This window comes from Polyodon spathula, chromosome 5 (assembly GCF_017654505.1).
Source record: "Polyodon spathula isolate WHYD16114869_AA chromosome 5, ASM1765450v1, whole genome shotgun sequence".
In the NCBI taxonomy this organism is placed as follows: Eukaryota; Metazoa; Chordata; class Actinopteri; order Acipenseriformes; family Polyodontidae; genus Polyodon; species Polyodon spathula.
In genome coordinates this window covers 4,330,997-4,348,097 of record NC_054538.1, presented here as the reverse complement: position 1 = coordinate 4,348,097, position 17,101 = coordinate 4,330,997, and the positions used below count along the sequence as shown (strand labels likewise).

General features: G+C 37.8%; 1 protein-coding gene across 5 annotated transcripts in view; it reads left to right on the top strand.

Moving 5' to 3' along the window:
* The window catches only part of LOC121315454 (transcription regulator protein BACH2-like), a 74,413-nt gene that overhangs the window by 19,412 nt on the left and 37,900 nt on the right, over positions 1 to 17,101 (top strand). The window contains exons 2-3 of one of the 5 annotated variants that reach the window (XM_041249560.1): positions 5,280 to 5,369; positions 10,847 to 10,912. The exons of 2 other annotated variants lie outside the window; for them this stretch is intronic. The gene's annotated coding sequence lies outside the window, so the exon portion shown is untranslated. The remainder of the gene's footprint in view (positions 1 to 5,279; positions 5,370 to 10,846; positions 10,913 to 17,101) is intronic. 2 more of the 5 variants (XM_041249559.1, XM_041249561.1) reach the window with 2 other exon arrangements.

The following is a 17,101-nucleotide window of genomic DNA, read 5'->3' as shown; positions in this document are numbered from 1 at the left end:
GTCCCGCGATCTTGCCTGGGCTTTGTGGAGGTTTTGTTGGAGAAAGGAGGCCCCACGCTCTTGGCTAGGCTTTGTGGAGGTTGTATTGGAGAAAGGAGGTCCCACGCTCTTGGCTGGGCTTTGTGGAGGTTGTATTGGAGAAAGGAGGTCCCACGCTCTTGGCTGGGCTTTGTGGAGGTTGTATTGGAGAAAGGAGGTCCCACGCTCTTGGCTGGGCTTTGTGGTGGTTGTGTGGGAGAAAGGAGGTCCCGCGATCTTGGCTAGGGTTTGTGGAGGTTGTGTGGGAGAAAGGAGGCACCACCAAACTCGGCTCAGCTTTCTCTCTTTCTTTATGCATTCCTTCTTTACTTTTTTTTGTTCTGCAGTTGGGAAAGTTGGGGAGGGGGGCTTGTTTGTGACAGAATGCTAAAACCGTGCCCAGCATTAAAACCACTTTGTTCAGGATCTCGAAGCAATACCAGCTTGTGTTATCGAAGGAACTGCTGAGCTCATTCATCTGCTTTTCATGGACCGCTTTCTTTTATTTTTAGCCAAATCCGTCAGGCCTGACAAGCGGGTAATTTGAGCCAGCGAAAGGGCAGCGCTCCAGGTCCCTTCCACAAAGTAATTCTTCTACTCCCTCCTGGGAAGGCTCCGAACTTAGCCTACTCCAGGCAGATGGATTTGTTGAGTCATGTGAGATCATGTACACAAAAACACAGTGAGACTGAAAAGGGGGCTGCGAAGGGGACGGGGGAGGGGCTGAGTGTAGGAAATCTGGTCATAGGCAACTAGACATAGGAATGCACTAGACTCATTCTTGTATAAGGTAATGTCTAGCGAACACTGGAGGGTGGGTCATGTCCACAGATTTATTTTAATACATTGCTGGCAAAGAGGAAAGCAAGCCTCCATGCTGGACAGATATGGACACATTACGTCTTTGCATATTCATTGAGCCAGTCTTTATTCATTTCTCTATTTTAGAGCCATGTACAAAGATCTTCAGTACAGTACACAGTAGGGGTATGCCGATACATCGATACACCGCAATACTTTTCTTGACGATACGATTATCGATACAGTGACCCATATAGTTTTTTTTATTTTATTTTTATTTTGAATTTTTTATATGCATATAAACCAATATATTTATATATTTATAAATATATAAAACAATGTTTGTGCATGAATTTGTGTCAACACTTATAATATTATTTATTCGTATGTATCCTAGCAGCCTCCCATACCAAGTCTGTAGCTAAGGATGTTATGTCAAGCATACAGGAAGCTGAACACAGGCGGGTTAACAATGTTCTTAATCATATCATCAAGCTATGGAGGGTGACACCGAAATGTGTCCTGCTCCGGCCTGTTTAAAAGTGTGGATTCATTTTGGTTTTAGCTGCGTCAAGTTCTTGATAAGACTCGAGCTGTGTGTAAAATGTGCAAGGCTCGAATCAAGTATTCAGGGAACAAAACCAATCTGAGTTTTCACTTAAAACAACAGCATCAGATTGACAGCACACCATCACCATCGCAGTTACACACACAGCCACGGCAAAGGAAGTGTGACCACTCGTTACGCATAACCTACAATAGAAAACTTTAGTTGTTCAAAATTATCTGCAACATCAGTGCAAGTTAAAAATATAACCCAGTCCATAGTCCTTTTTTATTCGCAAGGATTTGCGTCACTACTGTACTGTGGAAAACAAAGGGTTTCGAAAAATGATAAATACTTTGGAGCCAAGGTACACTGTTCCTACCTGTCGTTATATTACTGGAGCTGCTCTTCCTGATTTATACCAGCGAGTTAAACGACAGATCATACAAGAACTTTCTAGGGCAGAGAGGATATCGCTCACGTGTGATAGCTGGATCTAAGTGACAATTACCTGTCCCCACGTATCCGCAGACTGGACACTGGTCTCGAGCGTCCTCCAGACAAGGGCTTTACTGGAAAGCTGTACCGGTGAGAATATTGCAGATCTGCTGAAATCAGCTATCGAAGAATGGAGCATTGCAGACAAGAACACCGCAATATTAACCAATAATGCTTCCAATATGGTTATTGCTGCTCATGAAGCTAATATGACACGCATTGTGTTTTGCTCATACTTTGAATTTCGCGTTTCAGCGTGCGCTGAAAATACCTTCTGTAGCTCGCTTGCTGGGTAGAGTTAAGCGAATTGTAAGAAAAACCTCAATATATAACAGAATTGTTTGTTTTAATAAGAATCTGCATATAGAAATTACTTTTTATTTTTCTGTTTTTTTAATATCAGGTTCAGAACTTTAAGAAAAAAACTTTTGTTTTCAAGAACTGTTCAAAATGTTAAATTTATTATGATTTACAGTATTTGTATTCTTTTTAAAGAAATATATTTTAAAGCATAAACATGAAACAAAGATCTGCACTACAGTACACAGCCATGTATAGGAGGCTGTGTGGTCCAGTGGTTGAAGAAATGGGTTTGTAACCAGGAGATACCCAGTTCAAATCCCAACTAAGGCTACTGACTCATTGAGTGACCCCAAGCAAGTCACTTAATGAGTCAGTGGCCGAGTCGTGACATGCAGTTTCTGACAGTGCCTGGGTTGAAAATGAAGCGAGAGTGGGAGTGGGGGAGGGGGATGCACAAAGATCAGCGTTCCATTGAATACTTTTCTAGTTTGAAGTCTTACTGTGTGGCTGGAAGGTTATAAATAGGTATTTTGAGTTACAGTGTCTCTGCATAAATTTGATCTTGTATAGTGAACAGAACAGAAGCCTTATCAGTGTCAACATGAAGTGTAAGGTAATTTATAGTTATTGTTGCTTAGTGACAGAATTAGTGAAAGCGAGCAGCGTCAATTACATTGCTGTGAAGTCATTTCCTAGTTGGATTTGGAACGCCAAGATTAACACAGTAGGCAGTCCTACAGTAGCTGAAATAGATAGGACCGCACAGCTAGACATGCCAATACTTGAATTTTCATTTCATTAAAACCTTTTTTTATTTGTTAAGAAAAGCTCCGCAGTTTCATCAGAGAATGTTTGAGTTGCTTGCTCGTTGCTTTGCTACGCCCTGCACAAAGCTGGAGGACTGATTTGGTTTTAGCTGAGCATTTCCACACATACATACAGTAAGACCCTTTGGCACACTGTTACCCTTTAGAATTAACTCATTTTGCTCCATAAAGTCAAATGAAACCTGCTGAATAATGTTATGTTGAATTATATTGCTTTGTAGTTTTCCATATACTAAACGAAAAACGGACACATTGAAAAATGTGACATTTTGAAATACTGTACTATTATTATGGCTTCCAGTAGATTTTTATGATTTATCATGTTGTAGTTTCTTTGATTACATGATGTTAAATATCTAAAATATCTAAGTTATGTTCATGGTGGTTTTTTGTTTGTTTTGTTTTTTAAATGATGTCTAAGTTAAAAAATTCTAGGTGATGCTAAACTTTTTGCCATAGCTGTAAGTGAAGCAACCATGTTGTGACATTAAATGAGATATTAGGTAATGGGTGCTGTTTATGCCAAATGTTTAGCCTTCTCAGAGACTTTCTGGCATCGTTTCAATTGTCTCAGAAACCACATTCAACTGGCAGTGCCTCGTTTATGTTTTATTTATTTATTTTATTGGTGGTGTCCTTACACAGATCTGTAACAATTTAGGTTTTTCAAAAGGATAACTGATGATTTATTATGTGAGTTTGTGCTTGTTATTGTAATTACATTCAGAGGGAGATTGTAATGTAAACTTCAACATACTAACATTCTGTATCTCTACATACTACTTACTGTATAATTGCCACATGTACTGCAGCAGCCTGTTCTTCACATGCAGTGCTCATGTCTCTGTCATGTGTAGCGGCAGCCTGTTCTTCACTTGCACCACTTGTGTCTCTAATGTGTAGCAGCAGCCTGTTCTTCACATGCACCATTCATGTCGCTGTCATGTGTAGTGGCAGCCTGTTCTTCACATGCACCGATTGTGTCTCTGTCATGTATAGCAGTCGGCTGCACTTGTCCATGTGTGCAGCTCTCGTCTGCTTGTTAAACCAACCACTGGAAAATCATGTTCAGGGTCTGACATCATTTTTCCACTGACTGCTTGAAAATCTGTCACTTTCTTTTACATATGCAGTTCTTAAAAGCTGCATTGAAATGTCAGCCTGACTGGCACCGCACCTTAACTAAAAACATTAGTAAGTGAGTAAGAGCCTTCACAATTGGTTTAATTGGTTTAGATCAAAACTGGACCAGTGTCAATACTGCCAGGCTAATGAACTCCCATCTAAGTGCCTGAGGTAATCGCCAGTCAAGCCTGTCAGTTATATGAGGGATGATGCTGCTTGTAAACTGACAGAACTCCACATTGTTGAAGGGAGTGCATTCAGTATAGGCCGATATGAGCCTTCGGCTTGTTTCTGTTATTAATCGCCCTTTAAAATCACTGCTGGTTTTACATAAAAAAAACAGTGATAGAAGCTCATACCACTTCAGGTGCAGTGATCACAGAACATATGAACTGAAACAGGCGCATCACTGTTTTGTTTAAATTGTGAACAGTTTGTATTTCACAGAAGATATAAGTTGAAAGAATGTTTACATTTACAGGTTTACTGTAGCTACTACTGTAACAGTACCTTAGATTGCTGTAGTAGTAAAGGTCAGCATGGAGCTGCATTTGTTTGATAGGGTTGTTTTGTCATAGATATTTTCACTAGCAGTTCTTGAAATATTTCCAAACTGGTTCTAAATACTCTTATGGGTAACACTTTAAAGTAATGGCTGCAAATTCCTAATGAATTCCTGGCTGAATCCCACAGGAATAACACATGAATATCTTATACACTTTCAGTATGTTCAGAAGTAATTCATTTTGAATGCAGCCCTGTTCATTTCATTACCTGTGTTTGTGCTTGCTGCCCTTATTCTTTAAATAATTTACATAAAATATGCAATGAATTTTTTAAAATAGCATGTTTACACAGATAACCATGAATAAACTAAAATAAGAGGCTAGATAACGTCTCGCTTTGTTTCAACTTGGCAAATTTGGCAACACTACTCTGTTTTAAAGGTCGCTCATCTCCAGCAGAATTATTCAGAGAAAGTGGATTCATAACTAAATATACTACGGTGTTTCCCTTGACTGGTGAAATAAAAAAAAATATAGATAGAAAATTTAATTCTAACCGTATTAGGTTTGTCAGTGTGTATAAGTATGCATGATGGATACTGAGGCATTGCTTTCTCAGGATAGCACAACTGAAATACAGCATTATTGTTCCAGGTGGGCAGGGCTACCCAATTCTAAAAGTGAGTGGAAACGAACAGACAGGTCCAGTGAGTCACAGGTTCACACTGTGCGACTGTGACTAAGGTGAGTTTCCAACCCAGCATCTTTAGAGTCCTTTGATGTAACCATGAGAACTAAACTGTCTCCTAACACTAAAATATGAAAGGTTAGGAATTATTCATGATATTAAATTTAGAAATCCAATGTACTTGAATAAATATCAACTGTGGTGTGAAAACTGATAGAGGTGATTAGGAGTCACTCCAGGTGGTGCCCCATACTGTAATGGTACTGTAGTCTTTTTAAAGGTGGAGGTCATGGTTATCTGCTTACGGAAAAGCCCATTCAGTTTATGGCATCTGTATAACTGTGATATTTACTGCATTTAAAAAAAATACATTTAAAAAAAGTATTTACCATATGTATTTATATAAAAAATTTAAATATCAGAAATTCAGACATCTGTTAACATGGAGAAGCAGCTTCTTTTCCCCCCTCTCCAAAATGCTAGCAGGCATGAGTAAAGGACTAGTCATTTGCAATACTGTACCTTTAAAAGCCTATTGCAGTTCAGAGCTGCAGAGAAACCCAGGAATCCCCAGTGGAGCCCAGAGCTTGCTTAATTGCTGGGTGGATGGCGAGTCTCGGAATGCTGTGAGTCTAGCGATCAGTTAATAACAGGCTGAACCCATTGAACCTGCTCTCCAAACAGTACTGAGTCAGCGACTAGATCACGGGGAGGTGATAGAGCTCTCAGCCAGCTCAATGACTCTGCCTTGCACACCAATAGCACTTAATCCCCAGTGCACTTACCCTCTAGCAGTGCTTCTGGGGTCAAGATGAACATGTGTTGGAGATGGATGATAAAATATTGATACTGAATCTGAAGTGGTTTGGAAGATGTTACAGTAAAGAGCTGGATTGTGTTTTCCTCATTCAGTACAGTGCATTGCCCTGTGAATATCTATCTATCTGTATATCTGTCTGTCGATGAATCCCATTATCTTTTTACAGTGTTATTTCACTTCAGTGTACAGGCAGATGTATTCGGGCTTGCCTACACATACTGAGATGCTGGAGGATTTTGCTTCAATTTTGCTTAATAAAATGTAATGAAACCTGCTGAATAATGTTTATGTTAACATGCTGAATAACATACCGCCTTGTAGCTTTCCATATACTTTACAAAAAACTGATAAAAATGGACAAATTTGACATTTTGAAATCTAACTATATACTATACAACTATTATGACTTTAATTGCATGATGTTAATTAAAATATTTCAATGATGTCCTTTTTAGGTGTTTTTTTTTTTTTTTTTTTTTTTAATTCTGTCTGAATCCTAAAATTCTAGGTGGTGTAAAATGTTTGGATATTGCTGTACAGTGCCAAGTGAAAGCCAGCTTCAAGGTCTTACTTTTGGCTTATGCAGTTGTGGTGATTCTCTGTAATGTGCTTTATGTAGCTTGGTAGGTGTCCAGCAGTTTCAAACCCTCCCCTTCAAGAAGACAACTTTATTATGCTGCCCATCAACACAGTGTTCATGCACCTATTTAATTCCCTAGCACCAAATAGAAAGAGGATTACAACATTTGAGTTTTATAAAACTGAATTTGAAACTGAACCGTATTCTTTAACATGTCTTCAGTTTGCAGTTTTAAGGGAAAGGAAGAGATGGATTTGCAGGTGCAGTGATAAATCTGATACTGTAGGCCTGCAGATGTTCAGAAGATGAACTGATGAAAACAAACTAACAGGTTTTCTTTAAGCACGCAGTACACCTGCTGCAGAGTTCCTTCCTTTTAACTGTAGCTCAAGCAGCTTGAAAGACCTGCTGGAAGACTGCCTGGGATGCTGTTAGATTGTGCAGTCTGTGTGATCCGTGCTCATATTTCAGCACACTATCAGTGCAAGATTGCAAGTTAACTTAGCAAACTGTAGCCATTTCAAACACACTGCAAGTAATGAAAGATCTGAACTAGAATAGAACCTTAACCCAAGTGGCATACAATAGCAAGGACCAGTGTGCTTTTTAGATGTGCTGTTACATTTGGTGTATGTGGCTGAAAACAGCTAGATTTACTTTATTTATATATGCTCCCCTACCTGACCACTGCAGATACGGGAGCCATACAGCTTCCAAAGATATGTGGCCTTTTCCACCATATCAAACTAACAATGTATTTCCGTAAATGTGTAATAGGGGGGAATGCTGTTTTTCATGTATCTCTTTGTTTTCTTTAACAAAAAAAAGACAGCAAAATATGTTGTGTAGGCCTATAGTTTATATGAATCTGTTAAATGTATTTTGTTACTAGAGCAAGCAGCAAAAAATGACACTTGTACTGTATGTCCTTTTTAAATGGTATAACTACTAATAGTAAGTGATGTCCACAATTAGAGAAAGTTGTTTTTCTTTTTGTTTTTTGTTTTTTTTTACAAATACCTGGCTCTTTAAACAACTTAGATATGGATTAAGCCTTCAAATATTTCTCTGTTCGTTTCCTAATTAAAAACACAGACTAAAAGCTACAGTATGTTTTATAGTTACTATCCAGAATACTTGAGTACCCCTACCAACGGAGTACACAGTCTATATGAATGTGATAACTGATCTCCAAACAAAAAACAAAAAAATAATCTGTCGATACTAGTGCTGTACTGAAGTGTCACATCTCAGTTTGTTTTCTGCACAGTCTTGTAAAATGGACACTTCTAATTTAAACAGTCAGTAGAGTACAGTGTACCTACAATACCAGTGGTGCAGTTTCATTGACAATCAGAGTTACAACAGTCTAAAGACAACACAAGAGCTTCATGCCACTGGAATCAATTACAGGGTAGTGTAGCATGAAAATATTTGAGTGAATACAGAATATGGTTCTGCTTTGTGCCCGCATTAATTGTGTTAAAAAAAAGAAATAAAAAATAGACTTTATTTTCCCCCAGTGCTGTATGTAAAGAATCTGACATAGCAGTATGGAATGCACACTGGTGGATGGCAGTTGCATTTTTACAGCACGTTTCTGTGTAGAAGTAAGCTTCTATTCTCGATCCATTATCGGTACTAGTATTTCTTGTTTTTGGCTGAATTTCTGTAGTTTTGGCAGGAACAGACAGCTGCGGACACACTTGTAGTTCAGAACTCTGGGGTTTCCTCGTTAAACCTGCTTTGGGTTGATTTATTTTTTAGTTTCAGTGTCAAGGTGTTTGGTTTAATGATGAGTGATGGCTGTAGACAGAGGGGGTTGCTTGTCTCATCTTTAATCAATACAAGACACTGAAACACCATAGTATATTTAGTTACTAATCAACTTGCTCTGAATATTTGTGCTAGAGATGAGCAATCTTTAAAACAGAGTAGTGTTGCCAAATTTGCCAAATTGAAACAAAGCGAGACGCTGTCTATCCTCTTTTGTTTTAGTTTATTCACGGTTATCTGTGTAGACATGATATTTAAAAATATTTGCATTGTGTATTTTATGTAAATGATTTAAATAGTAAGAGCAGCACGCACAATTACTACCTGAGACTGGGCCTTATCAGAGTGAGCCCAGAATACCCCCACTAAAGTATGGACAAACTGATTGAAACGTGCAGCCCTGCGTTGAAGTAATCTTCCGATTCTGCTTGTGCTGTTTTCCTGATGTTCTTTCCCTTGTATGACCTCCTTGTGTCAGTACGTTTTTTTTTTTTTTTTTTTTTTTTTAACACTTTTTTGGCAAAAGGCTTTCCAGCACTTTAAAACCACATTCAGTGTCTCCTTGAAAATCTAACTGTGTAGGTGAGTGGAATAAGCCCGCCATGAAAAAAGGTGTTGTCAAAGACATTACATTACATTACATTGTCTTTATTTTTTGCTGACAGCAGCTTTTTAAAACGCAGCATGCCATAGAAGTAATGTCTGAGAGGCCGAAATTTGCACAGCACAATGACATTGTGATTCTGAAGAGCTCTGTGTCTGTAAGGAGAGCTGGTGCTGTACGTTCACATTCTTTTCTCTGTTTTTTTATTTTATTTTTTTTAGAAAGTAGGTCACCTGCTGACCTCAGTGTAGTATGAGGCAGCAGTTTACAGTGTAACCTACATCTCAGCAGCAAAACTAACTGACTCCAGGAAACAAAACCCCTGTTAACACACAGTATATACAGTGGCACAGATACTTGCTGTACATCCCTACTGTGGTTGCAAAGGGTTGCGTAGCCATTGCTTCTTAATTCTATGCTAGTTGACTGTGTAAACCTGCTTCTCTGCAGTGTCTGAGCTGTGGCATAAACAAGTGACCTAATACAGTCCACCCCAGTGGTTTAAACCAGGGTCTTGTTGCGCACACACCCCAGGAGCATAGTGGATATACCAGCACTGCGCTTTTCAAAAGCTTTAATAAACCTTATGAGCTACAGAAATACATTAAAAACAAACTGCATGCTAAAAAGGAGCAAAGAGATTATGAATGGCTTGTGAGGCGGTGGGGTTACTGAACAATTTGTTTCCCCCGCATTGTCTTATTATGGTTGGCCTTTCAAACAAGAGCTACAGATCAAAAAGATGCAAATGTTTCTGAAAATGCACTTCACCATCATTCTGGCAGTTCTGAAGTCTCCGAGGTACTGGATCTCTGCCAAGGACAGAGCAAGAAAGAGGCTGAAGGAACCGTATGCTGTTCCTGCCTTGAAGCGGGGGCTATTGGCTGCTATAGGAGGAATGTACCTTTTAAGAAATTGGAATACCCTCAGAAAGTAAAAATAATATGTATTTGTTTTTTCAGATTGTAAACACAATAAGTATTTAAAAAATGAATTCAAAGGCAGCATTTCTTTCACAGCGCTAATAGTTGTCGAATTATATTCCACATTTGCAAAATTGAGTTGGAGTCTGTGATTGTAATTGCCCTGCAAAATGAGATCATGTCAATCAGGATAGATCATGTCTAGCAGGATTGTATGACATCAGTACCTGGTCCTGAGACATTTCATTGTCTCGGAGTTAGTACTGGCACATGCTGGAATAGATTACTGTGTATCTGCAGGGCGCTGTTTATTGTGTTTAATAAATATTCTGCTTTAAAATGAAAAAGTACATAGTCTAATACATTTTCTCGTTTCCTTTAACATTAATTTAAATCTGTGTCTCTAAATGTGGATTTGCAAATTAGTGCCAGTTCTCACCAATTTTGTAAAGCATATGCAGTCAAAAAAGACTTGCGGAATCTTCAGAAAAGTTTCCAATTAACACGTATGCCATTAAATAATAAGATTTTATAAGATTTTTTTTTTTTTTTTTTTTTTTTTAAGTAATGCTTTATTATAGCATGTGCAAAAGCAAAGTCAGCTTTTAGGAGATGGAAATATATTAACTGTATATAACTACCAAGAAACACCATAGTTGTTTTTATGACATGCATAATTAATGATAAATGTTGAGATTTTTATAGATGGCTCAGTGCACAGAACTTTCATTTTAAGTAGACTAGAATGGCTGAAGTTCTGATATCAATTCATGTATAGTAAATACATTATGAAACCTTACTTACCTAAACCCTTTCTGCTCTTGGGATAGGAATAACAGGCTTGCTGGAGAATCCAGAGATTCCAGTGGAAAAACAAGGGGCCAAAATAAAGTGAGGTGAGGATCCCTGTGGTGTTTAGGAACTGCACATCCCTTCAACATGAAAACTTTTCTTTCACAGGAGTGATTACCAGCCGGGAATCCTAATTCAGTCTCTCGTGATGCCTTAATCGTTATCAGAGAGGTTAGCATGGACTGGAAACAGTGAAGTTGCAACTGTAACTGTTGCTGTGTGGCTTGCATTCTATTCAGTAAAGAGACCCATAGAGAATATACAGTACACCCCTGTACAATATACTGTTGCTAATTCTGTATTCTAGAATGATATAGAATCAGTTTGAGAGTATTCTCATCAATCTAGGTGATACATAATAGCATTACATAAAAATACATAGATTGAGAAGCAAATACAATTTATGCTGGTTTCTTTTTCCTTTTAACTGAGTAGCCTTCATTACATTGCCAGTCTCACAATTTACTTTTGAAAAAATGTACTTTTTATCAATGGTCCTAGTCATATCTATAGAAAAACAACAATGTGCTAAAATCTAACCTTTAGAACAAGCTTTCACCTTTTTGAAAGCTGTCTTGTCAAGAGCTCTCATTGTCCTTTGTATGACCTTTGTTCTATTATGTCATGAGAACCAGGTATCCTACAACAGCTATTTATGCATATTATTTGTTCCCATAGTATAAAATTAAGTACATTTTTATCATTGAGTTCTGTAAATTTCCAATAGCCTGATTCTCACAACAGATAAACCCCCAGTTTGTGCAAGAATGAGTCATCTGTATCACTTTCAGCTCACAGATATATAAGACATTTTCTCATGCATATATCAGTACTCCTGTGCTGATACATTGCTTTAATTAGATAGATGCATTAACTTATTCTCTAACATAAGTTATATCTTTTCATATAATATATGTAGGCTTGCTACTTTTTGATTTTAATCAGTAAAGCTCGTTAAATGTCGAATTCCCAAAAAATGAGTTCGACTGAAATTCATTTATATACGATAAATGTCAGTAAATCCACTTGCTATTTTTTTTTCTTACCAAAATTAGAATTTAGAAATCCTCTCTAGTTTGTGTAGTTTTTATATTTGCTGTCTGTCCCGCCTCCGTTCCTCTCTGAATGGCTAGGGGTCGCTGTCAGTCAACTCAGTGGCTAGTGTAGTTTCACCATTAGTCATTTTATCCTTTTCTGACAGATCTCATTGACTGAAGCAGCGCTAGAATGCTCTCATTCGTTTAAATGACTGTCAATCATCAAACCTGCACTGATTGTGCACTTTCATTTGCCAGCTACAGCACCTGTCATTCAAAGTGCCTACTTTGAAATTAGCGGGTTAAGGTGTAGGTAAGCTTTTGCTATTGTTGTAGGTATATGGTGACAGTTACTAGTTTGATTTGAAAGTGGTGTGCAAAAGGAAAACACTTAATGAGTATTGCGCACAATCCCCTGAACGACGGCTGAAGTCTCCGTGTCGGGACGAAGCGAGCCCGTCTGCCTTACTTTCAGTGACTCCAGCTGAGCTGAAGCAGGAGAGGAGTGGAGCTCAGACTATGGATAAGAAGTGTAGTTTAGTTCTGTTCAGCTATCCAATGTTTTGTTCTGTGCATATTGTGTGTACTTGTAAATCTGTGCTGTAAGTCTATGTAATACACTTTTATATTGCGTTTTCTATGGCTTATTTGACACCATTTTTTTTTTATTTGTGTAGGATCTTTAAACGTTATTCAACAAAAATATTGGTAACCATGGTTTTGTTGCCTGTTGAATATGATAAAGGGGTTTTGCTAAATGAGACGTTTTTCAGTGGCATAAAAAATCTGGTGGGTTTTTATTAAGCATAAAGGTGGATTTCACCCATTCTGTGCTTCAATTGAAAAACAAAGATTGTTAATTTTAAACGCCCATATTAATCGTCGATTTGGCAAAAAATAAAAATCGAATAGTAGCAAGTCTAAGTGTGTGTGTGTGTGTGTGTGTGTGTGTATATATAATGTGTATATATAAGAAATATTTTGTTAATTGCGAAGTATGATGCCATTGTATATACACCTGGAAAAACTGCCATGTTTTATGACATTCTGTGCTGTATCCAGTTTTATCTAGTTCAGATTAAACCTGCAAAGGACATTATTGAGTTTATTAGAATAAGGGTGTTTGTGGAGACTGTCAAACCTACAGTATCCAGTATTTTAGTACTACGTCTGTGAAACGGTGACTCAGAAAGGGACGTATTAACTGCATGTACCGCCCGGGCAAGACACAATACTTTTCAGAAAGAAAGGACACAATTCCATCAGTGTGTGTGTATACCATCGCTCTCTTTTGCATCCAAAGCTCCCCTTTTGAATGCAGGTTGTGGTCCTTGCATTGTGTCAGTGCTGTCGCCAGCCTCTCGTTTTTGGATTCGGAGGTGAATTCCATGGCTGTGATTGCACGCCTCCGGTGATGTCTGCTGTTGTAATAATATTTGACTGGGCTTGTTTTCGAGTCATTCACACTGGGTGTAGGCAGCAATAGAAATAAAAAAATAACATAATTGCAGGTGAGAAAGAATGCAGAACTGGAAATGCCTGTAGCTGGTGCTTTTGATTTGCCCCATAGTTGCAGAATATTGATACAAGTGGGTTAAAATGAAGAAACCAATGATTTTGGTAGATATTCTTACTCGGTTTCAGTAATTCATTTCACATGGCTGTATAATAAATGCATACTATGCGCAGGTTTTTCTTAAGTGCAACTTTAATGCTTGGAATGGTTTAGTAGTTTATTTAAGAAGCGCCTTTCAATAATGCAAATTCAAGCTGCACTCTGTAGAACAATGCAATTGTAAATACAAACGGAAGGTTTTGTGATCCAGTGCTTCTGTCCCTGCATAACTATCATTGTGACACTGCTGCTCAGGAATTGTAAAGAATCAGCAGCTTAGCGTGTGACCCTAGACCACTTTCATTTGTTTATTTTGTTAATAGAAAAGTTTTTGGTCATTTTGTCGTTCGCAGTTGTGGCATCAACCTAGGTTTTTGTGGTAAGCCATTAATTATCTACGACATTGTTGTTGTGTAGACTCTGTGACTGTTCAGTCATAAACTGCCCAGCTGTCAGATAGTGGTGTTAGCTATGACTATGAAAATAATGGAACACGTCTTTGAATCTAGCTGCTTAATGGATTTAAATGTTAACTCCTTTTGCTAGTTTTTATTATGGGAATACATTAACCTTTAATTAATTTGGACAATGTCCACATAACCCCGGGTCTCTATATGTATATATATATATATATATATATATATATATATATATATATATATATATATATATATATATATATATATACACAACATCATCCTTATCATCATTACCGTCATCATTGTCTTCAGCCTTTTTCAATCCACTGATGGATGAAGGCCTCCCCAAGATTGCCTGTCTGCTGCATCACTCATCCATGTTGCTCTGGCATGCTTCCTCAGTAAATCAGTCAAGAAAATAAGTGAGACAAGTTTGGATAGTAAATGCTGATACAGCATACGTAAATAAATATTGACTTATATATTGTGTTTAAGTATAGCACATACAGCATATGTAAATAAAAAAAATAACACAGAATGTTTTTGAAGTTTATACAGTATAGTTAGCAAAGTTTTTGTCCATCTCCGCCTGGTTTGCCACTGCTGCATAGTCCAGTTTATATTCCGCCCGTCTTATTTGTTTGAATTGTCAGAATTTGTCAGAAAATAGTGACACATATGTTTTAATCACCGTTTTAGAGTTTGGAGCATCTTTCTTTTGTAGTAATGTTTTGAAATTCATTTCCTGTTAACTCACAGAATCGGTGTTCAGACATTTTCTCTTGTGAAGAGTGCAGGGGAGAAAGGCGTTCCTTTGGAAAGGGGCGGGACTGACAGTGGTGTGAACCAATCACATGACAGACGGGGACTATTGACCGGTGGTTTAAGGATATTAGGGCAATAGTTCAATCTATTTTTCGTCCTATGAAGAGGTTTTACCCAATCACAGGCCAGGATTTCCAATCACTGATTCATATATATAACAACCTCTGATTGGTTAAACAGCATCACATGACCGAGCGTATATATAGAGTATACCATCGCTTGCATACTACTATATATATATATATATATATATATATATATATATATATATATATATATATATATAGTAGTATGCAAGCGATGGTATACTCTATATATACGCTCGGTCATGTGATGCTGTTTAACCAATCAGAGGTTGTTATATATATGAATCAGTATATATATATATACATGATCCAATTTAAAAAAATGAGGTTTATTAAAAATATTAGAGTTTCGTACTTGTACTTCTGGAATAAACACAAAAAATACAGCCGCTACCATGGTGCATCATGCAGGGGTTGTTGCAGTAACCTTTAATAAATTTGCATAACAGAAAGATTTTAAAGGTTACTGCCTGAGGAGTTTGGGCTGTAGGCAAAATGGAGTGGATTAGGTCATTTTAAAAATCCCCCTTCAGGATAAAACACAGCTATTCTGTAGGGTGCATCATCTTATATTCAAGGGGTGTCCTGTCACAGCTAAGAAACACGATCTTCCATTTTGCTCATAGCATACCACAGCTGGTGCCATTGAAACAACCTTTGCTGTCAATGCCTATTCTTACCCTAATAGACAACATAAAAATAATCTCCTTTTCCACTCCCCATAGACCTCCCAGTAACGTAATTATACACCAGTGTGCATCCCACATACTGTATGCCCTGTTTAAATTGGGGTTTATGGATAAGATATGGTCTAATAGCATTGTGACATGAGGAGACACCTATAGGCAAGGAAACTGCCTGCAGACCTAATTGACAAGAAACAGTAAAAACATTAACATTAAATCAGTTTTTTTTTTTTTGTTTGTTTTTTTATATAGTTAACCGCAATGTTTTCATACACCACTACCTTCTTTATGGTGTTAGTGACAGGGAGCAAATACGTGCGAAGCAGCCAGGCTTGGGAAAATCAAACCAATAACACAGCATACAGCTCATTGAGTGAGAGTCCAGCATAAGGTAGACCTACAATAGATCTTGCATCACTAGTGAACAGCAGTAGAAAACTTTGAAAGCGTGGTCTTAAAGAAGTCTAGGAAGGTGGTGGAAAAGTAGACCTTTTGGGTGGAAGGCATCATGTTATTGAGAGTCAATAAACCATCTCTGGTTGCACTCTCTGAACAAGTGGAATGCGTTCCCTAACGGTTTATTGCAATATCATTCAGAGACTTCTGTGAGGCTCATCCAGTTTCCAGTCGTCATATCAGGGGGCTAGAGAGATGCAAAGAGGAATAAAATGCTTTTGGATGCAGAACCATCAATTGCCAGCAGTGAGCATCAATCATGCTTTCCAAGAAGTGAGCTGTGCTGTAAACGGAACTGGTCTGTGTGCAGACATCCACATGGAACTGCAGCCAGCTTTGTGCTGCAAATAGCACAGCCTGCCTCTCCTGGCTGTCTTTCCTTCTTCCTTTCTTTTCAGAGAGGAATACAATAATTTTAACAGTATAAAACTGCAACAACTGTTTAATTTTTATAGGAGTATCTAAGTGTAAAAAGTCATTTTTTAAAGGTTGTGTTGAGAAATCTTATTGCAATATTGCACAGGTTTTGTTTGATGGGCATTACCATTGTCATCTCTGCAAAAATTGTGAGAATCTTTTCTCTTTTTTTTGTTATATATCCCTTTTGTATTAGAAACTATTCATGGGTTCTTTGATGACTGTTTTACAGTAAAATAATGTTTGCTTTATATTATGACTCGGGAACAACGAGGCATTATTACTTGTCATTTAAAGTAACCTCTATTTATTTATTGCTGCAATCATAGGCATGCTTGGGAGCCTGTTAATTTGCGACATGTGATGCGTTTTATTACAAGATACAAGCCATGCACACGCTGTGATAAACCAGTAACTGTGATCATGCCTTGTTTCAGTTCGCCTGATTGCAGATTGTGTTAAACTGACATGGTTCCTTGAGACAATGTCAGAAAGACCTTTTTAAACGTCCTTGCTCATGAACAAAGAGGTTCTGTTTTCTACCTAGACACAAGAAGTAAAGGATCGTAGGGAAAATAATTGACCAGAGTTCTAAAAACATGATCTCTGTTATTTATATCAGCAAGTGCCATGGAACATTTAACAATTGCTTAGTAGACAGTACCTGTGTTTCAATGATCCGCAAATCCATC